General features: G+C 47.5%; 1 pseudogene; it reads right to left on the bottom strand.

Moving 5' to 3' along the window:
- Window positions 1-590: 590 nt before the first annotated feature.
- Window positions 591-27143, bottom strand: LOC115600031 (annotated as a pseudogene).

Raw genomic sequence — 27143 nt, 5'->3', positions numbered from 1 at the left:
CAAGATGGCTTAAAGGTAAGATGTGGTACCCATTCCTTCAGGGAAATTACAAAGATAGAGGGGCGCCAATGCAAATTATTAAGTCCATACCACAAGCACCCAAAGCTGTCAAATCCAACTCACCCCTTAACCCACCGACAGCTGAGTCTTTACTATACGAGATCGAAGCTTGTACTATAATTCCCACCAGCACCACAACTACTACCAAACACGTGACCCCCACCGGTACCCAAATAGCCCCAACAGTTGAGCAAAATCAAAAGTTTCATTCCCTTAAAATAACAGTGGATGAGGATCTAGCTCAAATTGAGAAATCAATCAGCGCCTTAGAACAATCCCTGACTTCATTGTCTAAAGTTGTCCTCCAAAATCGTAGGGCACTAGATCTCTTGTCTTTACAACAAAAAGGACATTGCGCTGCTCTAGGAGAAGAGTGTTGCGTATATGCAGACAACACCGGCGTTGTCCGCAATACCATGGCCAAGCTCAGAGAAGGTTTGGAAAAAAGAAAAAGAGACAGTGAAGTCCAGCAAGGATGGTTTGAGTCATGGTCTAACCACACACCATGGCTAACCGCCCTCATTTCCACACTAATGGGACCGTTCATACTGCTCATCATAGCGCTGGTCTTCGGACCCTGTATATTGAGTAAGCTTGTGTTGTTTGTTAAAGACCGCTTAGAAAAAGATAATATAATGTTAGTGAAACGTAGACAGCTCGTTTAAGAAAGTGGTTTTGGTTATATAATCCAATCGTTAGTTACCTCCCTTATAGATAAGTGAACACCATGATTAACGGTTACCCTCTACTAACACTTTTGTTTGGTGTGCCTTATGTTTTATACAAGCCTTTTATACAATCCTTTACTAATTTAGTTGCATGGACCTTTAGATGTGCCTTATAACCCGGTGTGCCTTATACTTTTAATATTTTTAATGTTTTAAGTTTTCTATATTTCTCCCCATTCAGTTAAGCATAGGGAGGGGGTGAAATGTGGTAGTTAAGGCTTGCAGTGTGGTAGTTTAGGTTTGAAATGTGACAGTTAAGGTTTGGCGGACGGAAGATATCGTGCTGTACAGAAAGTTAACATAAGGCTTCCCTCCTGACAACCAATAGGTACGGGTCCCTAACGCAAGCAGACGGAAATGACGGTGTAAACCTAGGCTATAAAATGCGGTGTAACATAAACAATAAACGCCATTTGCCATCCATCATATTGATGTCTGTGAGCTGATGGCCCGGACAACCTGGGGTTGGTTGCTGAGTCGTTCTTGAACCAGGTCACCACGCCTCGTCGGAGACAACAGTGAAATCTCCTTTGGCTGTTGCCTGGGTCAGGCCATGGGATGTGACAGTCCTGTGCTGTTGTGCCAGCAGCAGGTGGGTGTTCTGGAGTGCCCTGACATTTCCTGTAGCCCCACAGGGCTGTGCTTGGCCACTCCATTGAGCAGCTGCCCTGAGTGAGGTTGGAGCACCCCTGGCACCTCCAGTGTCACCCGTGGCTTGCGTGGGCAGAGGAGGGAAAGGAGATTCCAAGTGTTTGGGGTCTGCAACTGGGGACCCTCAAATCACCTTCGAACCAGGGATAAGGATGGCAAGTCCGGAATCCTTCCAGGGGACTTGATAACCCCAGGACTTGGAAGCCACAATCAGGGACTCCCTTAGGAGACCCCAACTCATCCCACTGGATGGCAGCTCATCCTGCATGTGGGTGCAATAGGGGAATCCTATAGGCCATGGTGGGATTTGTTACCATGACAGGGGACCCAAACTCATATCGAAGAGGTTAGGTGGGATATAAGACCCCTGAATCATCCCAGGGGTTTAAGATAGCAATGGGGGAGTCCTAAATTACCTCTTACAGTGTCAGCACAATTGGGTCATCACAGCTCAAGCCAGCAGTGGCTCAAAACCCTTCACGCCCTGCCCCACACAATGGCCCCTTTGGGTTTTGGTTGCCAGTGCAGCTCCTAAAGAGGAAGTAAAGGATGATCAGTGGGTGTCCAACTCTATGGGTAACCTCCTCATTCCACCTCACACTCCACTTTCACCCACAGGAGGACTGATGTAGGTTTTGGCTCGCACCAAAACAAAAAAAGCCCAACCCCTATTTTGTCACTATACTATGGCTTCTTTCTCAAACATGGAATGACTCCATCGGGGCAAAAACCTCCCTGGGTGTCGTAAGGATAGGAAAGATTTTGGTATAAGTGTAATTTTGAAAATCATTTAAATCCATATAGGAGAAAGGTTTGACATCAGCGAGGAACGCAGGAGAAGGTTTAGGATCTGCTTGGTCCATCTTCACCATCAGAAAATCCATCAGGGTGAGAGACCCCAGAGATGTCCTGACTGCAGGAGACAGTTTAGCGACAGCTCGGATCTGGTCCAACGGTGACACCATCACACAGGCACCATGTCCTACACCTGCCCTGACTGCGGGAAAGGTTTTAGCAGGAGACCATCTTTTATCCAGCATCAACAGATCCATACGGGTGAGAAACCCTTTAAATGTTCTGAGTGTGGGAAGGGGTTTTCCCAGAGTTCCAATTTATTAAACCATCGCCGCATCCACACGGGAGAGAGACCCTATAAGTGTCTGGAGTGTGGGAAGGAGTTTACCCGGAGTTCCTCTTTATCACGTCATCACCTCATCCATACAGGAGAGAAGTTGTATCCCTGCACTCACTGTGGGAAAGCCTTCAACAACAGTACCTCTTGGATTAATCACCAACATGTCCATACTGAGGAAAAACCCTACACGTGTCCCCAGTGTGGGAAGGGCTTCAGAGGCAGCTCAAATCTCGCCCAACACCTACGGATCCATACGGGTGAACGTCCCTACAAGTGTCTCGACTGTGGGAAGAGCTTCCGTCAAAGCTGCCATTTGAAGAAGCATCAACGCCTCCATACCAGTGAAAAACATTAAAGCTATTCCCAGTCAAAAAGGAGATTTTACTGGAAATTAGATTTCATCTGTCATTACCTGACCCATCACAGCCATCACCATGGATGAAGGGTCAAGTTGCCCTCATTTTACAAGCTCCATCACACCAACGGTGCTTTCTCCAGCCTCTCGTGGAGAACAAAATAGACTCAGATCAGGAACCACTTCATATCCCACCCAAAATTTCAGATTTAATATCTGTTTCAGCATCATGAAGGATTTTTTTTAAATATGAGGAAAAATCAGAAAAGTATTTCCTAAAGGGATGTGGCAGGATCGGATCCTGGACACTTTTCCTGCACAGCAGGCTGGGAGTGCAGCTGAGGGAGCAGTAGAAGAGGGAGGCAGCAGACTGCAGGACAATGCTGACAGCAACAGAGCAGGATCATCTCTACTACATGGTTTTAAATCCTTCCAGGGATGGTGCTTCCACCACCTTCCTGTGCTGACCATTCCAACACCTAACTACTCTCTCAGAAAAGAAATTCTTCCTCAGGTAAAACCTAAACCTCCCCTGGTGCAACTTCAGGCCATGTCCTCTTGTCCTCTCATTGTTCACTTGAGAGAAAAGGCCAGCACCCACCTCAACGCAACCTCCTGTCAGGGAGATGTAGAGAGCAAGAAGCTCTCCTCTCAGCCTCATCTTCTCCAAACTGCACATTCCCAGTTCCCTCAGTCTCTCCTCAGAGCACTTGTTCTCCGGACCCTTCACCACCTTGTAAATGCCTGTAGAGTCCAGGAGCTGGCACAGCTCTTCAGAGGAGCATTACTGCTCCTTGCCTGTCAGGAGGGATGCTTGATGAGCACTCCTGAAACCTCTGTGACACCATGGGTGATGTGATGGGACACCTCGAGCAGCCTGCAGTAAGACTTCTGTCAGTTCTCTCCTGAAATAAGAGAATTACAACTTGGATTTTTTTTCAAGACGATTGAAAGTGTTGGTGAGAGCTCAGTGAAAAGAATCTGGCTGAAAAGCCCTACAGCATCTACTTTGCTTGATTGATTTCTTGTGAAATCAGTAGTTTTACAAAAATTCATATTTAAAATATTAATTAAATTTAAAACTATGTTTAATGGAACATATATACAGTGGTTTTATAGAAATAGAAGTAGTAGAATTGTAGAAGCAATAGTTTAAGGGAGTCCCATGGAAATATACTAGTTCACTAACATAGTAGTTGTGGGTATGGCAAGGGTATATGTGATAATGAAATGTACTTACTTTGGAAAACTTATCACTCAGAGCCAAATGAGAAAAACTAATGAGAGGGTTTTGGACTGCCAGAAAAGAAAGACAAGTGCTGCAGGTCATCCAAAAGACACAGTGATGAAGACTAAGACAATGAAGGCTTGTTAATGCTGTTTTGTTTCTTGACTAGAGAAAGAATTGCTCCTATAATTGGTGATCTGACATTATGTCCTTTCATTCTGTATCAGTCAGTGGTGTCAGAGTTATCAGTAATGATGAGGTTCACTGTCACCTCACATCTGGTGTTACAAGTGTTAAAGTGCTGCCTTTGTGGAATTACCACCCAGCACCCAACCCTGCTCAGTGTTGGAAAAAACCCAATATCTCAGCTCTGTGTTTTTGACTGGCTTAATGCACACTGAGTGATGAAACCCAGATTTGGGACAAAAGTGTAGGTGACCTGAATGGGACTGCACTGCTCTGCCTTGCCTGGTTTGTCTTGCTGCATGTGACAGGAGGAGGGACTGGAGTGGACTCCAGTGTGCATCCACCTGTTTGATCAGGGACTCCCTCAGCTCCTCTGCCTTGTCAGGCAGTAAGGGACAGCAGGTGCAATGCTTGGATTGAGATATGATGGAAATTCAGGGAAGAGGAATTGTATACCACTTGTACTCTTTAGGATGAATCTTAAGACATAGGGACAAATTTAAAAGGCGATTTCCGAGCAGAAAGAAATTTAAAAAAAAATTAATCATTATAGTAAGTAATGGTGGAATTAAAATTAAATGTTGTAATTAACCTTTTCAGCTAGAAGATAGAGAAAAATATACTCAAAATGGGTACTTTCTGTATTTATAATTTTGATATTTTGTAAATATCAAAAGGGTTGGACTCGAAGTTCTCTGGGGTCCCTTCCAACCCAACCAATTCTATGATTCTATGAAATTTTTCATTCTTATTCAGTTTTGTTATGCTGTACGGTTATGAAGTTTGTGATCACTGTAAAGAGTTACTCCACATAATGCCACCAATAATTCTCTAATCTGTAGTTCCCTATCCTAAAAGACATCAGTTTGTCAAACACTCCTTTTGAAAAATTGAATTAGAAATGCTCTTGGAGATCTAAATTGACAGGTACATCAAGTCCCAAGGATGTTGCTACAGAACCCTTAGCTTTGGAGGTGACACTGCTTGAAGAACAAGGACTCTGCACATCACACATATCACCACTGCCTGAACTGAAGAAGCTGGAGTGAAGATGCTAAGCTTGTAGCCATCATGATATCATTGCCTTATGATATTGCCTTATGATATCATCATGCCTTGTGATGTTTGGACTCATGGGGTGAGGGGATTGGATTGTTGAGATGTCATTTGAGTATGTGGTTTTGTGATCCAAGCAATCAGCCTTTGTGATTGCACAGACTGAACATTGAAGTATCTACTTTTGTGCTTTTATTATCTATTTATTCATACATAACTTTCAGTGAATTTGTGTTCCATAAAACTTGCTTGAAAATAAACTTTGTTTAACGAACAGAACTGATATAATGACTGTAGAGAAAAAGACCTTGAGTGTCATTTCATCTTAATCTGACCAGGGGGTATTTGGATGGTGTCAGGAGGTTGTTTACCCTCCAAGGGTAACTTTTCCCTCAGAGGGAAACTCTGGCCTGGGAGATGGAATCTCCTTTGGCTGTTGCCTGGGTCAGGCCATGGGATGTGATAGTCCTGTGCTGTTGTGCCATCAGCAGGTGGGTGTTCTGGAGTGCCCTGACATTTCCTGTAGCCCCACAGGGCTGTGCTTGGCCACTCAATTGAGCAGCTGCCCTGAGTGAGGTTGGAGCACCCCTGGCACCTCCAGTGTCACACCGTGGCTTGCATGGGCAGAGGAGGGAAAGGAGATTCCCCCTGGCACTGCCTGGGTGTCCAGTGGGAGAGTGGGAGAAGCAGAGGTTGTGTCTCTAGAGGGGAACTGGCTGGGCTGGAAAGGAGGCAGGGGACATGAGCACTGATGACTTTAGTGTGTGTCCCATTGGGTTCCTGGGGAGCCCCAGGGAGAGCTGGAGGGAGCCCCGAGAGAGTTGAGCAAGTGGCAAAGTCTGGTGCTGGTCCTGCGCTGCTGGGCCGGGCTCCTGAGCCTGAGAGAGCTGCTGGCAAGCAGAGTGCTGCAGAGAGAGAGCTCTGGGCAGGAGCAGCTCCTCTGCAGAGCGCAGCAGGGCTGAGGGCACTGCCTGCAGGCAGCAGGGCAGGGGAGAGAGAGGAGGGAGAGAGAGGAGAAAGGCAGGCTGGGCTGGGAGGAGAGCTGAGAGCTGCCTGGGCTGGGGGAGAGAGAAATCTTCCCAGCCTCTGCCATGGTGAGTCTCTGGCTGCAGGGCAGGGAAGCTGGGCTTCCTGGAGGGGGTCTTCCTTCTCTGAGGCAGTACAGCCTCAGACTGTCAGCACCGAACAATTGCTGATAATTTCAACATAAGCTTTGGGCTGTGTGCAAGGACAGTGCTGCTTAAAGCATATTTTGTAACCACAAGGAACAGCACGTTAGAACACTCGAAGGTTAAGGAGTAAGCAAGACGATTAGATTAAGGGACTCGGCAAGATAGCAACATCCACGAAGAAGCTCGAATGTGTGAAAGATAAGCTTTGTTAGTTAATTGTTGCTAAAGGTTTTGTAGCCAATCAAGTTAAAACGTGTGTAACGAGATGTAGAAATCACCAATCAGCAATATGTATACGTGGCATTAGCTCTTAGATTAGTGTATAAATATTGCCTTCTGATTCAATAAAGTTGGACATTTGTTTGCATCAAACTGAGTCTCCGTCTCGCATCTGTTTGCATCAAACTCTCACTGCGACAAATGGTGGACCCCGACGTAGAACGGGCTAGAGACTGTAAATAAAAACTTAAAAATTGCCAAAGAAATATTAAAGAAAAAAGAAGATTGAAGATTGAAGATTATCCGGTCGCAGGTCTCCAAGAACTCGGGAGTGAAGAAAAAGGCTGAAAGGAAGCCGGTAATTGTGGTGCGCACCTTCATCACCTCCTCGCGATTGGCAGGTGAGCTTGGAGAAACTTTTTGTTATGGATTTAAAAGAAGAACGAGACGTTTATTATACTTTAAAGACTTTACTTAATAAGGATAAAAAAGTTATACCTGGCCATGATCTAAAACTGCTTTTAAAATGGACTCGTGAGCATTTTTCTGACATCAATTCGGTCTCTATTTATGACCCTACATTTTGGGAGGTCGGAGTTAAATTATGGGATGCCACTACACGGGGCAATAATGAAACCGCCAAACTCTTAGTACCTTGGCGAACACTTTTTGAAACTTTAAAAGGAAAAGAGTCTACTACTTCATCTGCTCCCCCTTCTGCCCCCCCGCTGCCAACCACTGCCTCTATGGTGAATGCGGATTTGGACCCAGAACCCTTTGACCCTGGGGGCTGGATGAAAACTAAAATGGGACTGAGAAGCAAAACCAAAAGCAACCGAAAACACCACCAGAATCATCGGAGTTCACAGAGGGAGAGAAGCCGGAGAACACAGGCGAGGAATCTTGGAATGCAGACTCCCTCCCTCGTGCCTGCCTACCGCGGCTCCCGACTGCTCTGCCACCTTTCCACCTCGGAAGCCTGATTTATCTTCTTGACCACAGTTGCCATCAATTAATCCTCTGCTTCACCTGTCAACACCATCAGTGCCTGCTATAGAGCAACAGCCAAGGAAGGAACTGGGACTCGGAGACAAGCAACTAAGGAAACTGCTGAAGAAGCTGACAGAACTGGAAACCAAGGATGAGTATACCCCTGAAAAAACTCTAGTTTTTGCTCCAGGGAACATCCCGAACAAGGGAGCACTAATCCATTTTTACCCCCTGATCCGTTCCCTATTCCTGCTCCTATTTCCCTTAACCCTTTAACACCCACTGCTCTACCTCTTCCAGATCCAGCATGGGGAGGGGAGGGTAGTGGGGGAGGTGGTAATGTGTATCCAGTAACTAGATGGAAGGGAATTATTCAAATGCTATAGTTGAAGGAGAAATGGTTCCCAATATGAGTCCGATGGTTTTCCAGTGATTGTGGGACCAGGAGGAGGAGGTCAATGGGTTGCATTAGATTGGAAAATGGTAAAAGAAGCCAAAGTTGTCATTGCGCAGTACAGTTTGAAATCGGCTTGAGTCATCTCATTTGCAACATTCTTTTTACTGCTCAATTGTTGATGCCATACGACACAAAAATGCTCATTAATACTCTGTTAATTCCTTCTCAATAATTGCAATATAGTTCTCAATATTGATGCATATTGTGGTGCATGGTACACTGGTGTTTCATACAGAGATAAAAAACTTGGTTGGTAATTATACTTGCAGTTTTGATTTAGGAAATTGTACCATTTCATTTTGTTTCAGGGTGACTTTACCAGATTTTAGTAGCAATATCATTTCATTTTTTAATCTTCTAGTGGTGGTTGTTAGTTTTTCTTATATATTGGTGAGAAGTAAGACAAAAAACACAGTTATGAGAATGAGTACTCCTTTTTGGAGGCTGGAAGTTGCTGTGGAGAGCAAGAGCTGCTCCTGGTACGGAGAGCACTCCCACTCCTGCCTCCGCAGCCGCTTCTCGCCCCCCCCCGCACACACTGCTGCTGCTCAGAAAACGAGCCCACCATACCTCTAAAAATGTATCTAAATTCACCAACAAACTTTTATTGCTTTCCCCGGGTTTGGTTTTTTTTTATAGACCATGGCCTGAAAGTTGCTGAGGAGAATGAGAACTGCTCCTCGTACAGAGAACACAGAGTAAAAAAAAAAAAAAAAAAAAAGAAAAAGAAAAAGAAAAAAAAAAAGAAAGAAAAAAAAAGAAGAAGAAAAAAAAAAAGAGTGTGTGTGCCTTTGCTATTTAAAGGCTTGGAATTTTGTCTGTAAATAATTTTATTTGGCTTTTTAGGTTTTAATTTGGCAACCATGGAGGAAACTAGGACTCCACCGTGCTGTGATCCGGGAGGGGTCTGGGGACGCTTTTGGGGCCCCCCGACCAATTTTTGTCGGATAAGCCTCCTCTACCCCTTGGTTCTATGCGCCAGTGGACATCTGAACTTCCTCATACTAAAAAGTTGTTAAAGTCCTTCCACTGCAGTGTGAAATGTCCTTTTAGTATTGTGTTGTACTGATAACATGTTTTGTTAATGTTGTAATTCATGTGATCGTTTATATGTCGACTTAGGGATCCCTCGTCTATATGTTGGTTGTTGATTGTGCTATTCTGTTGTACTGCTCTTTTTATTGTTAGCTTTTAGGTCATATTTGTGAAGATTTTAATGGAATGTGTTGTATGAATCTTTCTGATCACTCTCAATCTATACATGCTGCAATACAGTCACTTAAAGAAGGGGTTGCACATTTGCAATCACATTTGCTTTCTTGCTTTTGCTAACATTGCTACCTTGTATCTTCCAATGTTTTCAATGGATGCTCAATCCTGTCATGAAAAGAGTTTATCTTGTTCAGTCAGAAGGGGGAATTGAGGCAGTACAGCCTCAGACTGTCAGCACCGAACAATTGCTGATAATTTCAACATAAGCTTTGGGCTGTGTGCAAGGACAGTGCTGCTTAAAGCATATTTTGTAACCACAAGGAACAGCACGTTAGAACACTCGAAGGTTAAGGAGTAAGCAAGACGATTAGATTAAGGGACTCGGCAAGATAGCAACATCCACGAAGAAGCTCGAATGTGTGAAAGATAAGCTTTGTTAGTTAATTGTTGCTAAAGGTTTTGTAGCCAATCAAGTTAAAACGTGTGTAACGAGATGTAGAAATCACCAATCAGCAATATGTATACGTGGCATTAGCTCTTAGATTAGTGTATAAATATTGCCTTCTGATTCAATAAAGTTGGACATTTGTTTGCATCAAACTGAGTCTCCGTCTCGCATCTGTTTGCATCAAACTCTCACTGCGACACTTCTCTAGCTGGCAGCCTGTGCCACAGCTGCTGGGATCCTTGCGGAGGATTTTGGTGGGCAGGAGGAAAAGGTTTGGCAGAGCAGGGCTGTCCTGGAGCAGCGTCAGAGGGAGAGGGCATGGGGCTGCCTTCTGCTGGAGATGGCTGCAGGGGCTGAGGGGGTGTGTGCAGGCAGGGCTGCCCAGGGCTGTCCTTCAGAGCAGGGTCCTGCAGCCCAGGGGCTGTGTGCTGGGGCAGGGACTCTGCTGCCTGCCTGCCTGCCAGGGGCAGCTCTGAGAAAGGGTCAGACACTGAGTGCTCTGAGCTTGGTCCCTCTGCTGTCAGCAGGGAGAGACAGACACAGCCCAGCTCCCCCTTCTCTGCATGCAGATGCAGGCAATGCTCTTTGCTCACCATGTTCTGCCTGAGATCTGCAGCAGTGCTGAGGGGTTCTGACACCCAAGAACACTCCCCAGAGGAAATGGGTGTAGCTATAAAAAAAATAAAAACCAACCTTTCTTACTGTCCTCTTTTTTGAGGGCTCTTTTATGCAAAGAGCACCGAAGCTGCAAGACTTCGGCATCACCAATGATTTCACATGAATAATTTCTATTCTGGTATTAGTCTCTGTCCTCACAATTCACATGAAGCCTCTGTTGCACAGCTCGGACAACTCCTTGGCAGCCAGTGTACTGAGTCCCTGCTCCTACTGACACAGCCAGCAACAAGCAGAGCTGCAGCCATGGGCTTCAAGGAAGAACTCCTAGAAAAGTGCATGTGTGAAGGATGGAGATATGGAAGGGGAAATGGGTCTCATTTTTCAGGGAGTTGTCTCCTAAATTTTTGTGTTTCCCTCTCAAACAGCTCTCCATGCCTTTTAAAAGCAGCAGATGTCCAACAGCAGCTCCATCAGGCAGTTCCTCCTCCTGGCATTTGCAGACAGGCGGGAGCTGCAGCTCTTGCACTTCTGGCTCTTCCTGGGCATCTACCTGGCTGCTCTCCTGGGCAACGGCCTCATCATCACCACCATCGCCTGTGACCACCACCTCCACACCCCTATCTACTTCTTCCTCTTCAACCTCTCCCTCCTCGACCTGGGATCCATCTCCACCACTCTGCCCAAAGCCATGGCCAATTTCCTCTGGGGCAACACAGACATCTCCTACAAGGGATGTGCTGTACATCTCTTTTTCTTTTTCTTCTTCATCACAGCAGAGTTTTTATCTTCTGACCATCATGTCCTACGACCGCTACGTGGCCATCTGCAAACCCCTGCACTACGGGACCCTCCTGGGCAGCAGAGCTTGTGTCCACATGGCAGCAGCTGCCTGGGGCACTGGGTTTCTCACTGCTCTGCTGCACACAGCCAATACATTTTCCCTGCCCCTCTGCCAGGGCAATGCCCTGGACCAGTTCTTCTGTGAAATCCCCCAGATCCTCAAGCTCTCGTGCTCACACTCCTACCCCAGGGAACTTGGGATTCTTGTCATCAGTTCCTTTTTAACATTTGGCTGGTTTTTTTTTCATAATGGTGACCTATGTGGAGATCTTCAGGGCTGTGCTGAGGATCCCCTCTGAGCAGGGAAGGCACAAAGCCTTTTCCACATGCATCCCTCACCTGGCCATGGTTGCCCTGTTCATCAACAGAGCAGCTTTTGCCTATCTGAAGCCCCCCCTCCATTTCTTCTCCATCCCTGGACCTGGTGGTGTCATTTTTGTACTCGGTGGTTCCTCCAGCAGTGAACGCCCTCATCTACAGCATGAGGAACCAGGAGCTCAAGGGTTCTCTGAGGAAGCTGATGACTGATATTTTTCAGCAGCCATAGATTGCCTGCCTTCATCTGCAATTGGATGTAGATGTATGCCATGAACTGTCAAGTCTTTTCTTTTGTTTTTTTTTCCTTTTTTCAATATTCTATGTTCTTATTTTAAAGAAATGTCAGCATTCATCCCCTCCCCATTTTTCACCCATATTGTGTGATATGGATACTTAATGTTTGTGTGGCATGGCTTGTATTAAGTAAAAAAAATGACTATTCAACAGTTTATTTTTCTCTGATGCCCATTCTAAGTGCAGCAGGAATGTATAGGAAGGAAAAGTGATGTCATTATTCATCCCTCCTACTTTACTATGCACCCGCCTTTTGTGATCAAGAAACTTTGTGTAAATGGAGGGACTCCACTAAATGTAAGCGAAATAAATGAACCTTCCCCATTTTTTTTCTCTCATTTCTCTGGTCAGTTTTTCAGGAATGAATGGGAAGTGAAAGCCCTTCCCTGGCTGCGACAGCCCTGGGAAGGCTGCTCTGTGCCTGGAGCAGTCAGAGCTCTTTGGGAACACAAGGGCCAGGGCTGTTGTGTTGGGCTGGGCAGAGGGGATGGTCCCAAGGGGCTACAGAGCTCTGCGGATCTCCTGGAGAGGAGAGCAGGGGACACAGGGTGCCTCCTGCTCCTTGTGCCATGCATGGTAACCCATCTGGGGCTCTGAGCTCTCTCTGTCCCCCAGGAGCTGCTGTGCCCTTCAGAGGGGCTGGGGCTGTGCTGGGACTGCCCAGAGAAGCCTGGGCTGGGCACTGGTGTGGAGCCAGCAGCAACTGGGCTGTGCTGGGAGAGAGGGAAGGGGAGTTGGGAGAGCCTGGAGGGAGCTGTTCTGGGCTGGCAAGTGAAACCCTGGCAAAGAAAGCCATGGGTGTGTAACTGGCCGTGCATGGCCATACGGTCCCAGAAAATGCTTGACAGATCCTCTGACACCACTGACTGGTACAGAGTGAAAGGACTGACGGTCACATTATCACTTAGAGGAGAAATTCTTTCTCTAGGAAAGAAACGAAAGAGGCCTAACAAAATCAGACAAACAAACAGCGATAAGAGGAATGTCCTGGGGCATTCCTAAATTCCCAGTCCAGAGTAAGACTGAGTAGAGGGATGGGATCAGGAGCATCCATCCCAGACTCTGAGGCACACACTCAGACCACGTCACGCTTAATTCTGTCCCTGAGTTTTTACCCATCCCAGCAAAACTCCAGACTCTTTGTGTTTGTGAAGCCTGCAGGGCCACAGCTCACAAGCACTCTCCTAACCGGAGGGAGGACGTGCAAAGCAGCCTACATCCCTCAAGGTGGAACATGGGCTAATATAGGGACACAGATTGGGCTGCAACCTGTGACTGCCTCCAAAAACCTTGGCAGCTAAGGATACAGACTGACCACGTACTTTTTTCCCCCCACAGAATGTTTTGTGTGTTATGTAGGTCCCCTACCAGGCTCCTCATTGGTTACCACAAAGGTGGTATGGCCAGTCCTTTTGGAGTGACCATGAGAAATACATGGTCATGTATTTCATGATGGAGAGGATGCTCCATGAGAAATGTGTGACCATAAGAAATATATGAGAAATACAAGTCTGGTCTGTCACATCCCTTCACACCCAGGCAGCTCAATGACTTTATGATGGAACTTCTCTTCGTAGTCCAAAACATCCACAAAGGTCACCTTGGAAGGTTCAGACTGGAGGGAAAGAACAAGAAGTCTCACCCCATGGGTATCCTTGTGTTAGAGGTTTACCTAGAGGAGTTCTGGATCAGCCCAGGATTTTTTTTTCAAGGCAAAGCCAGTGAGATCAGAGGGACACCAGAGAAGGCCTGGAAATACTGGGGTGAGAGTTAGGTGGGAAAGCAGGAAGGGTGACAACAGCCTGAAGGGAAGGAGCTGCAGGCATGGACAGTGTAGGACAGCCTGCAGGAGAGGTGGCCAAGGGCTCTTTCAAGGAATGAGGTCATTGTCCCCTTGGCCATAGCAGTGTCCTGGACCACCAAGGCTGGGGAGAGGAAACTTTCTCTTGAGGCTCTCAGGATCTGCCTTCCCAGGGCCTGGGGTCAGGGCTTGGCCTTTCTGCTGCATAGAATCATAGAATTGCCTGGGTTGGAAGGGACCTCAGAGATCATCGAGTCCAACCCTTGAACCATCATTGCAGTTGCTAGACCATGGCACTGAGCGCCACATCCAGTCTCTTTTTAAATATCTCCAGGAACGGAGAATCCACTACTTCCATGGGCAGCCCATTCCAATGCCTGATCACCCTCTCAGTAAAGAAATTCTTTCTAATATCTAACCTAAACTTCCCCTGGCACAACTTAAGACCATGCCCTCTTGTCTTGTTGAAAGTCGTCTGGCAAAAGAGACCAACGTCCACCCGGTTACAACCTCCTTTCAGGTAGTTGTAGAGAGCGATGAGGTCTCCCCTGAGCCGCCTCTTCTTTAGGCTGAACAGCCCCAGCTCCCTCAGCCTCTCCTCATAGGGTCTGTGTTCGAGTCCCTTCACCAGCCTGGTTGCCCTCCTTTGGACCTGCTCCAGGACCTCAATATCCTTCCTGAACTGAGGGACCCAGAACTGGACACAGTACTCGAGGTGTGGCCTCAGCAGCGCTGAGTACAGGGGCATCAACAGGGGCATCCAATAAAGCAAAGGGTTTTCTCAGCATTACAGCCACCAGCACAGGGCCTTTGCTTCCTGCAATCATGGCCTCCAGGGATCTGCTGTAACAAGGCCATGGGGAGGCTCTGGCAGGCTCAGGGGGGCCCATCAGTGTGTGAAGGTTTTTTGTGTGAAGGTATTTTGACTTTATCAGAGATTTTTTTCACTCTTCTCTCAATATCTGAAATTCATTTAATGAACTTGAAAAGACCAAAGGAGCTTTTTATCTTTTGCTTTTTCATTAATGTCTTCAAGACCTGTAGAGCTCCTTGGAGTTTTTAATTTTGTTCCTGGTGGATATCAGGAGGAAGATTTCGATGTGCACTTTTACACTCTTATTTGAAAGGAAATATTTCATTACTTTGTACTTCAGAGGAGAGGTTCTAGCAGCATTCTCCAAGTGATAATGACCCAGAGGGTCTCCTCAGGAGGTCTGCACCAGCAGGAGAAGCAGTTCCTGGAGGTCTGACCCTGGATAGACACCCTTGCTCCTCACCTCCCCAACACCACCACTGCTCTCCTTGGCCCCTGGGACTTGCATCACTTCTCCTCCCATCAGACTTCTCCCCTGGTCTCTGCAGCTGGATGGTTCAGCTCCTTTGCACCAGCTCCCCCCTCTTTTCCTTAGAGAACTGCTGCACACGGGCACAGCAGGAGTTTTCCTCTTTGCAAACAAAGCAAAGCAAAGCATGATAAAGTTTCATGGCCAATCAAACACACTCCTCAACCATAGGCTAAGTATGAGCTGCCCCTAATGAGGTCACGTTTCTACAAGGGATAATCTTATGAGAAATCCTTTGTGTCAGGAGACACAAAGAGATGGACACAAACACAGTGACAGAGTTGAGTAAGGAGGCAATCAGAGTGCTGAAATGTTTGTGAGCTTTGACTGCCTGAAGCTGAGAGCATCAGCATAGGTGAGAGGAATGGGAATGAGCAAAGAGGAGTATTGAATCATTAATCAATCATTAAACTTTTCTTGTCTCAGTCCATTCATCCACCTCACTTCAGTGGGAAAGCTGAGTGAGTAACTGAGCGATGTTCAGTGTCTGGCTGGGGTTCAACAACAAAGAAAGATCTGATCAGAGCAAGTTGAAACATCAAGTTGTAATTTTTCCTTGTATGGGTTTCACAGTCACTGGTCACCATGTTGGTTGGTTTGGTCTCAGAGCTGTTCTTAGAGCTGTGGGATGTCACACCTTCCTCACTCCTTTTTATGCTGAATGTTAGCTCTGCAATCTGCTTAATTGTATCACTGGGCTGTGCTGTGTGGCACTGATGGTGACACTGCAGCCGCTATGGACATCACATACATAGTTCAGGTGACACATTCTACATACTGTTATTTTAGAGGCAATATTGGCCCACTAAGGGATGAGATGGGAGCCCTGGTGACAGAGGATTTAAAGAAGGCAGAGGTGCTGAACGCCTTCTTTGCCTCTGTCTTTACTCCTGCAGGGTTTCCACATGAGCCCCAGATTCATTTAGCCCCAGAAGTAGTCAAGATAGATAAGGAATTTGACGTAGTAGATGAGGGTTGGGTTAGGGATCAGCTGAGTAATCTGGACATCCATAAGTCGATGGGTCCAGATGGAATGCATCCAAGGGTGCTGAGGGAGCTGGCGGAGGTCATTGCTAGGCCACTCTCCATCATCTTCAGTAAGTCATGGGTAACAGGAGAGGTGCCTGAGGACTGGAGAATAGCAAATGTCACTCCAGTCTACAAGAAGGGCAAGAAGGAGGACCCGGGTAACTATAGACCGGTCAGCCTCACCTCCATCCCTGGAAAGGTGATGGAACAACTTGTTCTTGTCACTATCTCCAGGCATATCAAGGACATGGGGGTCATCAAGAGCAGTCAGCATGGTTTTATCAAGGGTAAATCATGTTTGACTAACCTCATAGCCTTCTATGAGGAAATTACTAGGTGGATAGATGATGGAAGAGCGGTAGATGTGGTTTATCTTGATTTCAGTAAAGCATTTGACACCGTCTCTCACAGCATCCTTGTAGATAAGTTGACCAAGTATGGGTTTGGTGATCAGGTAGTGAGGTGGATCAGGAACTGGTTGAAAGGAAGGAGTCAGAGAGTTGTAGTCAATGGGGCAGAATCTGGTTGGAGGTGTGTGACTAGTGGAGTCCCTCAGGGGTCGGTACTGGGACCGGTGTTGTTCAATATCTTCATCAACGACTTGGATGAGGGTATAGAATGTACCCTCAGCAAGTTTGCTGATGACACTAAGCTGGGAGGAGTGGCTGACACACCGGAAGGCCGTGCTGCCATTCAGAGAGACTTAGACAGGCTGGAGAGTTGGCCAGAGAGAAACATGATGAAGTTCAACAAGGGGAAGTGTAGAGTTTTGCATTTGGGGAAGAACAACACGATGTCCCAGTATAGGTTGGGGGCTGACCTGCTGGAGAGCAGTGTAGGTGAAAGAGACCTGGGGGTCCTGGTAGACAAGAGGATGACCATGAGCCAGCAATGTGCCCTTGTGGCCAAGAAGGCCAATGGCATCCTGGGGTGCATTAGAAAGGGTGTGGTTAGTAGGTCAAGAGAGGTTCTCCTCCCCCTCTATTCTGCATTGGTGAGGCTGCACCTGGAGTATTGTGTCCAGTTCTGGGCCCCTCAGTTCAAGAAGGACAGGGAAGTGCTTGAAAGAGTCCAGCGCAGAGCTACTAAGATGATTAAGGGAGTGGAACATCTCCCTTATGAGGAAAGGCTGAGGGAGCTGGGTCTCTTTAGTTTGGAGAAAAGGAGACTGAGGGGTGACCTCATCAATGTTTTCAAATATGTAAGGAGTGAGTGTCAGGGAGATGGAGTTAGGCTTTTCTCAATGATGACCAGTGATAGGACAAGGGGTAATGGGTGTAAATTGGAGCACAGGAGGTTCAAGTTGAATATTCAAAAAAATTTTTTTACTGTAAGGGTGACAGAGCCCTGGAACAGGCTGCCCAGGGGGGTCGTGGAGTCTCCTTCACTGGAGACATTCAAAACCCGCTTGGACACGTTCCTGCACGATGTACTCTAGGTGGCCCTGCTCTGGCAGGGGTGGTTGGACTAGATGATCTTTCGAGGTCCCTTCTAACCCCTAGGATTCTATGATTCTATGATTCTATGATTTATATTTTTCACTGTTTTTCTTAGGAGAAACTGGTGCAAGATCCATCTCTGTACTTTGAGTGTCATCTTCTGGAAATTAGTTATAATTTCAATTTTTCCATTTTTCTCCTTTAAGGAGGGGACATCATTCCTCATCTTCTCATTCTCCATATCGCTAATTACAATGGTTAAATTTTGAAAATTTCTACTGTCCTTGGGATGTCAAAACCTTTGTGGTCCCATTAGTAGGAGCCAACATGGCCCTGGGTGTGGTTGATGTCTTGTTCAGGGTTAAAAAACTTCATGAATAATACCAAGAGATTAAGTTGCTGTGCTTGACTGCAGCAGATGTTTCACATTCATGGATCAGCTGTTCAATAACATCCATGCTCAGTCCACCCCTCCCTCATGACCCTATCTGTGTGTTCCATCTATTCCTTGGTGGATTGGATGGGCCCACCAAACTATAAAATATTTCACCTTCATCTTGCCAGTCCAGACCCACCTGAGCCACACTGACCTTTGCAGCCTGACCCACCTGCTTGTTCTTGGGATATTCTTCTGTGTCCCACCTCTCAGGTACATGATGGACTTTTACAGAGAGGTTCTATGGATGGGACACAGCATCTTGCCAGGGGGAAGCAGCCCAGATGCTGCCAGTTGCTCTGCTCCCATTGCTGTACCCATCCCCATGGGGCATTGGTCACCATCCAGGGGCCATTACAGAGATGGAGCACTCTCCCCTTTTCTCCTCCCCCAGTGTCTACAGCCAGCTGGATGGCTTCCAGCTCTGCAAACTGGCTCCATTCACCTTCTCCTTCAGCAGTTTGTGCCCCTTCTTGTGCAGCAATAGGCCAGGCAGGAGAGGCGGTGGGGTGGCCCTGGGTGTCAGGGAGAGTTTTGATTGCCCAGATCTGAACCATGGTGAGGACTGGGTGGAGTGTGAATGGGAAAGGATCAGTGGGAAGGACAACAGGGCAGATACCATGGTGGGAGTCTGCTCTAGAGCACCCAACCAGGGTGGTCAATTGGCAGTTCAATTATTCTTATGATCACCAGACCTTGTTCTCATGGGGGGCTTCACCTTCCAAGGTGTCTGCTGAAATACAACACAGCAGAGAGGGAATAGTCCTGGAGGTAATGGGAATGTTTAGAAAAAAACCTGCCTTACCGAGCTGGTGAGGGAACTGGAGGAATCCCCTCACTAGACCTGATTCTTGTGAACAAAGAAGGACTTGTGGCTGAGGTGATGGTTGGAGATTCTCTTGGGCAGAGTGATCACAGAATGACAGAGTCCTTCATTCTTGGAGAAGTAAGAAGAAGGCTCAGCAGAACTGTCACCTTGGAGTTCCAGTAGGCAGGCTCTGGCTTGCTTCTGTTTGAGAGAGTCCCTTGGCAGGCAGTCCTGAAGGGCAAAGTAGTGCAGGAAGTCTTGAAATCAACAAGTTCAAGAAGGAACTATTAAAGGCTGAGGAGCAGGCTATCCCCATGTGCCGTAAGACAAACTCGTGGGAAAGATGACCAGCCTGGCTGAATAGAGAGACCTGGTAACAACTCAGGGAAAAAAGGAGAGTTTATGGTCTTTCAAAAAAGGTGCAGGGCAATCAGGGGACTACAAAGACGACATGAGGCTATGGAGGGAGAAGTTTATTTATTATTTATGGAGGGAGAAAATCAAAAGGTTAAAGTCTACCATGAACTTAATCTAGCTATTTCCGTAAAAGACAATAAAAACATTTATACTATTAAAAATAGTTATATTCTTTATATTATCTATTTATATAAGCAATAACAGGTAGGTGAAGGGGAATCTCCATGCTGTACTCGATGCCAGGGGGAAAGAGTGATGAAGCAAAAAGAGGAAGATCTGGTAAAACACATCAAAAAAAGGAGAACATAATTAATTTTTCTGTTAACATATTAACAACAAAAGGAGGGTGGAGGAGACTCTCCATCCATTATTGGATGCCAGGAGGAAAGAGTGAACAAGGATAGGAAAAGGCTGAGAGACTGAATGGCTTCTTTGCCTCAGCCTTTGGTAGAAGGAACAGTTCTTCTCATGTTACCCACTTCCTGAGCTGGCAGACAGGGATGGGGAGCCAAATGGGGTCCTTATAATCACAGGAGAAATTGTCTCCTATGAAATGGGCCCTGCAAAGGCCAAAGCTTACATGTCCCAGCCTGGCTCTGCCCAGGTGTGGGGCAGGGAGAGGGCAAGGCCAGGAAAAGGGATGGGTTTGGCTGCTGGATGTGGGGTCCAGCAGAGACGAGGAGTCAGGGGAGGGGATGGGCAGAGACGGGCACAGGGGACACAAATGGTGATGCTGGTTGTGAGATCACTTGTGCTCCAGGAGCCTGATGGGTCAGCAGTAGGGCACCGTGGGGACAAAATGTCCATCACAAACCCACTCTTACCAGCAGAGACAAGATGGGGCAGAGGGAAAGGGGAGAGGCCAAGGGGAGGTGGCTGGAATGGTGATGAGGAAGAGGTCACTGCCAGTGCAGCAGCCTGCCTCGCCCTCTGGAGACCTTCTGGCCAGCAAGCATTGTGAGGGCATCAGATGTGCATCAGGGAAGGCACAAGGCAGAAATTCCATCATTGAGAAGGGGAGGGGTGAGGAAGGTACCAGACATTCCCCTGAGTTCTACTCCTGGAGGCACCTCTTTTACAGCAAGCTGACCAACCCTGGCAGACCGGGTTCAGGTCCACCCTGCTCAGCACTGGCAGCAAAGGCTCCAGCCCTGGCCTGTCTTGGGGGACATTCACTGACCCTCCCTGAAGTTTGCCAACATTTCTCCTGTGTTGGCCAACTGGATTCCAGATGCAATAACCTGCACAATCCCCTCCCTCCATCTCCTGGCCATACTCCTGGTCATTCAGCCCAGGGTGCTAGTGGCCTCTCTTGCTGCCAGGACACAAGACTCCTCCTGCCCAGCTTCTGCCCACCAAAGCTTTTCCCACAGGGCTCTCCCATCCAGGCAGCCCCAGCCTGGGCCATGGCCAGGGTGAGTTCCTGTCAGGGGCAGACCCTGGATTTGTCCTTCTGGGATGTCCTGAGGCTCCTGCCCACCTGTGCTCCCCTCCTGTGCCCTTTCCCTGAGCACAGACCCCTTCAGTACAGACTCAGGCACAGAGGGTGTTGAGTCCCTCAGCCCAGCTCTGCTGCTGGTATCAAATCCCCACCCTGTCCCTACTCTGGCTTCCCACCGGGAGTTTCTGACCCCATTGGCAGAAATCTCCCACCCTCAGCTGACAAGGTCATCCTGGGAGGCTCTCCCACTGACCCATGGGTGAATCATTCACAGAGATGTTGGAACTGTCCTTGGATTAATTTTTACCTTTTAGTTTTGAATTGTTCCTCTGAAAACCTGGCCATTCATGGCCTAGAAATGCCAATTCTTTCTTTGCAGGGAGGTGTTGGGGACTGGGTCAGATTCCAATATGGTTCCTCAGGGGTCTATAACAGGACCAGTCCTGTTCAATATCTTTATCAGTGACACAGAGAGTGGGATCAAGCGCACCCTCAGGGAGTTTGAAAGTGACACCATTCTGAGTGGGTCAGGTGAGACACTGGAAGGACAGGATGTCAAGCAAAACAGATGGTTTTAGTTAGTTGACAATCAAGAACTCTAAGTTTTAGAAAAAATTTTATATCGGGACCACGAGAGACAAAGGAGGGACATTTCTGAGTTTTAGCAATCAAAGTCTAAACAATAATGTAGGTACATAACCATGAATGAAAATAAAAAAAGCAGTAATGACGAATGCAGTGGTTACAGAAAACCACATACAAACAAACAAAAAAACGAAACAAAAATTAAAAAAGAATTGAATCATGTAATGTGGGAGTAATTTGTGGAGAAACGTGATGAATTTGTCACTGTTGACAAATGTAAATGAAATAAGTTTCCTGGTACAATCCTTGAGCTCCTGTTTCCTCATGCTGTAGATGAGGGGGTTCACTACTGGAGGAACCAACGAGTACAGAAATGACACCACCAGGTCCAGGGATGGGGAGGAGATGGAGGGGGGCTTCAGGTAGGCAAAGATGACAGAGCTGATGAAGAGGGAGACCACAGCCAGGTGAGGGAGGCACGTGGAAAAGGCTTTGTGCCTTCCCTGCTCAGAGGGGATCCTCAGCACAGCCCTGAAGATCTCCACATAGGACACCAAGATGAAAACATAACACAGAAATCCTAAACAGGCACTGAGCACAATAAGTAAAATTTCCCTGAGGTAGGAGTGTGAGCAGGAGAGCTTGAGGATCTGGGGGATTTCACAGAAGAACTGGTCCAGGGCATTGCCCTGGCAGAGGGGCAGGGAAAATGTATTGGCTGTGTGCAGCAGAGCAGTGAGAAACAGGTGCTGGAGAGGGTGCAGAGAAGGGCAACCAAGCTGATCAGGGGTCTAGAGAACATAACTTTTGAGGAGAGGCTGAGGGAAATGGGGTTGATCAGCTTAGAGAAGAGAAGGCTGAGGGGAGACCTCATTGCTCTCTACAACTACCTCAAAGGAGATGGTAGTGAGACAGACGCTGGGCTCTTGTCTCTTGTTAGCAGTGACAGGACAAGAATAAATGGGTTAAAGCTCAACCAGGGGTGGTTCAGGTTAGATAACAGGAAAAACTTCTTCACAGAAAGAGTTGTTCAGCATTGGAACAGGCTGCCCAGGGAGGTGGTGGCGGGGGCGGCACCATCTCTAGAGGTGTTCAAAAGACAGGCAGAGGAAGAGTTACAGTGGATGGTCTAGTGGGTAGGGTTTCTAGGGTGGACAGCTGGACTCAGAGATCTTATAGGTCTTTCCAACTTTGATGATTCTTTGATTCTAGGGAGGGAGATCTCTATTATTTCATCATCACTGTGCCCACGATGGCCTCCAACCATCACATCAACAACAAGTCCTTCTCTGCTTGAAACACCAGGTTCATTGCAATGTCTTCTCTGGTTGGTTGCATCAGGATGTTTAAGGAAGGTCTCTTCCACACACTCCAGGAACCTCCAGGACTGTTCCCTCTCTGCTGTGCTGTATTTCCAGCAGACATGTGGGAAGGTGAAGTGAGAACAAGGTCTCAGCTATTGTAGTTATACTTCATCTGCCTCTTCATCCTTGATGGGTCCTCTAGAGCCATGTTGGTTCCTACTTATACGACCGTACACGTTTTGACATCCCCAAGATAGAAGAAATTTTTGAAAAATCAACTACTTATACCTAGGAGATACACATTTCATAAACACAGGAAATATCCCTATAAAGTGGAAATAGACTGCCCACAGGTCAAAGCAGCCACACTTGGAAAAGCTCTCAGGTATCTGAAAGAATTGGCTGTACGAGATGTGATCTATACCAATGATGAGACTGTAGATCCTTATCACATGCCATGCCCTAAGCCTGTGAGGCAAAGGTTTGTGCATGCTGCACCATCCCCATTTAACCCTACACTCTCAGTAATGTCATGGGTTCCTGGAGAAATGGAACCAACTGTGGGTGATGGGATTAAAACAGCATGAGAATATGAAGATGCTGTCATGGCTCCTCATCGGGCCTGGGTCTCAGCTGTAAAGGGAACAGCTGAGAAACTGCACCAACCCCATCACAAAGCCCTGGTGGTGCTTGGTGGTGCCTGCTGGAGACAAAAGCCATCTCACGTAACTGCCCCTTGCCCCAGCCATCCTCATGTTGCTCAAATGTGACTTTAAAAAATTTTACGTTTCATTCATAACTGATGTCACCCTGGTACAGAGTGCTCCTCCATGGGCTGCAGATCAACATCTGCCCCTCTGTGCTCTTCCATGGGCTTCAGGGGACAGCTGCCCTCTCCCCACAGCCTGCAGGGGAACTTCTGTTCTGGCCCTTCCTTCATTCACTGACCTTGGGGTCTTGTGGAGGGCTGGCAGCAGGCTTCCACCTCCTTCTCTATGGACATCTCGGGCATTTTCTGCCACAGACATTCCATGGTCACCCAGGGCAGCTGCTGACTCCCGAGGGAGGTGCTAACCTGGTAATGGGAACCCCAGGTCTCCATACGCCTCATATACCCCCAGGGTCACCACAGAGACCCCCATGACAATGGGGTCCAGGCACCAGACCCTGCATCACAAAGCCCTGGTGGTGGCTGTGGAGATGCCCAGGCCTGGAACTGGCTGGGACTGTGTCACAGAACAATGGAATCATGGAATGGGTTGTGTTGGAAGGGTTAAAGATCATCTACTTCCAACCCCCTGCATGCACGGGTAGGGACACCTCCCACTAAACTTAAGACAACCCTGCCCCTGTCCCGATGGAACTCACTTCTTAATCTCATCCACAGCATCAGCCTCAGTCAGAGCTGGTGGACAAGCAGGCCACCAACATCCTGGCTTTAATCAGGAATAGCATGGCCAGCAGAAGTAGACAAGTGATCATGCCCATAGATAAAGACAGGCAACAGTGTTGGCACAAGTTCTGGACACTGAGGCACCATCACATCCTTCCAGAAGGACTTTGAGTCACTGATGGCACTGTGACCCTAATCATCTCGTGAACTTCCCACCCACCACATCACCCACCTCTTCAATCCAGACATCACCAATCTGGCTACAACAGGACAATGGTAGAGCATGGCAAAGGGCTTGCTAAAAGCCAGGTGCACCCCATGCCTTTCTGTCCCCTGCCCACTCTGCTTCAGCAATCCCCTCTTTGTCCTTCACCTACCTGGAGCAGGCTGGACCCCATCACTGTCCCAGGGACTGAGGTCATAGAATCACAGAATCCTAGAATGTTAGTGGTTGGAAGGGACCTCTAGAGATCATCCAGTCCAACCCCTCTGCCAAAGCAGGATCACCCAGGGCAGGCCACACAGGAACACACCCAGGTATGTATTGTAAATCTCCAGAAAAGGAGACTCCACAACCTCTCTGTGTAGCCTGTTCGAGTATTCCCACAGCCTCACAGACAAGAAGTTTTTCCTCATGTTGAAGTAGAAAATGTTATGTTGTAGCTTAAACCCATTTTTCCACTAAAAAGAGATTGGCCCCTTCCTTTTGACACTTACCCCTCAGATAGTTATAGACATTCAAAAGATTCCCTCCTCAGCCTTCTTTTCACAGAGCTAAACAGCTCCAACTCTCTCAGTTATTCTTCATATGAGAGATGTTCAAGTCCCTTAATAATCCGTCCTCTCCCCGGGACTCTCTCCAGTACATCCCTATCTCTCTTGATTACCTGTATCCAGTATTCCAGGTGTGGTCTCACTAGGTCAGAGCAGAGGGGTAGGAAAACCTCCCTAGATTTGCTGGACACACTTTTCCTTATCCACCTGACTCTGTTCATGGGCTGTGCTGGTCAAGCTGGGAGGCAGACCCAGCTGATGGTGCTCACTGCCACTGACCACCTCCCACACAAGCTCTTGGGTGCCCATGGAGAGTGCTCAGAGGGGCCCTGCCTGATTCCAGTGCCATGGACTGTCTTTATTGCACAACATTCACCAACCCTGAGGGCTCTGGACACCAAAGAAGTGACAAAGGAACCAGCCCTAAGTCCACAACCCCCCCCTGGGACCATGATGGCATCAGAGGGAGCCCACAGAGAAAGCAGCACAGCAACAATCTCTGCAGAGTCGATTCCTTGGGCATCTTCTGGAGAGCAAGTGTGGAAGAAGAGCTGAGCTGAGGAGATCCCCTGTGATGATGGAAGGGCTGTTCTGGAGGCCAGCTCTGTCCCAGCAGTGCCCGTGCCCTGTCCCTGCCTGCGGGCAAAGGACTGTCACACCGCAGGGTTGTGACCAAGCTGCCAGAGCACTCAGGCCTTACCCAAGGGTGCAGAAGGAGACTGTGGAGCTGGAAAGTGGACAGCTTGGAAAAGATCAAGCGCTGGTTCTCCCGGGCATTGCCCTTGTGCCAGGACTCTTTCCCCTTCACCTCTACACACAGGCACGGCCCTGCAGCTCCAGAAAAGTGTATCAAAGGAAGGTCTTCAAGAAAACAAAACACTGGAAGGTTCTTTATTCTATTTAAATACAATGAAATAACACATCTCTTAATAAAAATCTCGGGGTCAAATACATGGAAAAATACATAATAGGAAAGGGCACAAATAATGACTTCATGTATAGGCAAAAAACGGAAAGAAAAAAAAAGAAATAACACATATCTACAACCAAACCCAATAAAAAATCCATGGAGACTGGTTGAGTGTATAATGAGTTACATTAGAAAATAAGAACTAAATTTTTAACACTTTGAAAAATAACTAGTTCTCAGTTTTGAAAATGCCCCCTTGAGCTCTTGGTTCCTCATGCTGTAGATGAGGGGGTTCACTGCTGGAGGAACCACTGAGTACAGAAATGACAGCACTAGGTCCAGGAATGAGAAGGAGATGGAGGGGGGCTTCAGGTAGGCAAAGATGCCAGTGCTGATGAAGAGGGAGACCATGGCCAGGTGAGGGAGGCACGTAGAAAAGGCTTTGTGCCTTCCCTGCTCACAGCGGATCCTCAGCACAGCCCTGAATATCTCCACATAGGACACCACTATGAAAACAAAACACACAAATGATAAACATGCACTGACAACAATAAGCCCAAGTTTCGTGAGGTGGGAGTGTGAGCAGGAGTGTTGGGGAAACAGTTCAGAAATATACAGGTTGTGAGCAATCCTGACTTACTTTAATATAGGCCACATTGGGTTAATGGTTATTGAGGCCTAGTTAGAAGCTTTCTGATAATGAGCTAATGGGAAAGAGATAACTTAATTGACAACAGAAGAGGAAAATAATTATGTGAGAAGAATCTTTCCATGAGAATGTTATGTGTAATTGGAATACAAAGCCACCTGCATGATAAGATGGTGTAAACAAGACTTCTCAATATAAAGTGAGTGCAAGTTGTTAATAAACGATTTCATAGAATCATATTGATCTGCACATGGAATCCTTCAGCCTCCGCAGACTGTTTTCCCACACAGGAGAGCTTGAGGATCTGGGGGATTTCACAGAAGAACTGGTCCAGGGCATTGCCCTGGCAGAGGGGCAGGGAAAGTGTATTGGCTGTGTGCAGCAGAGCAGTGAGAAACCCAGTGGCCCAGGCAGCTGCTGCCATGTGGACACAAGCTCTGCTGCCCAGGAGGGTCCTGTAGTGCAGGGGTTTGCAGATGGCCACGTAGCGGTCGTAGGACATGATGGTCAGGAGATAAAACTCAGGTGAAATTAAGAAAAAAAAGAAGAAGAGCTATGCAGCACATCCCTTTTACGAGATGTCCATGTTGTCCCAGAGGGAATTGGCAATGGCTTTGGGCAGAGTGGTGGAGATGGATCCCAGGTCGAGGAGGGAGAGGTTGAGGAGGAAGAAGTACATGGGGGTGTGGAGGTGGTGGTCACAGGCGATGGTGGTGATGAGGAGGCCGTTGCCCAGGAGGGCAGCCAGGTAGATGCCCAGGAAGAGCCAGAAGTGCAAGAGCTGTAGTTCCCGCCTGTCTGCAAATGCCAGGAGGAGGAACTGCCTGATGGAGCTGCTGTTGGACAT

Source organism: Calypte anna, chromosome W (assembly GCF_003957555.1).
Source record: "Calypte anna isolate BGI_N300 chromosome W, bCalAnn1_v1.p, whole genome shotgun sequence".
Lineage (NCBI taxonomy): Eukaryota > Metazoa > Chordata > Aves > Apodiformes > Trochilidae > Calypte > Calypte anna.
The sequence above is the reverse complement of the archived record's forward strand: the minus strand, read 5'-3'. Positions and strand labels throughout refer to the sequence as shown.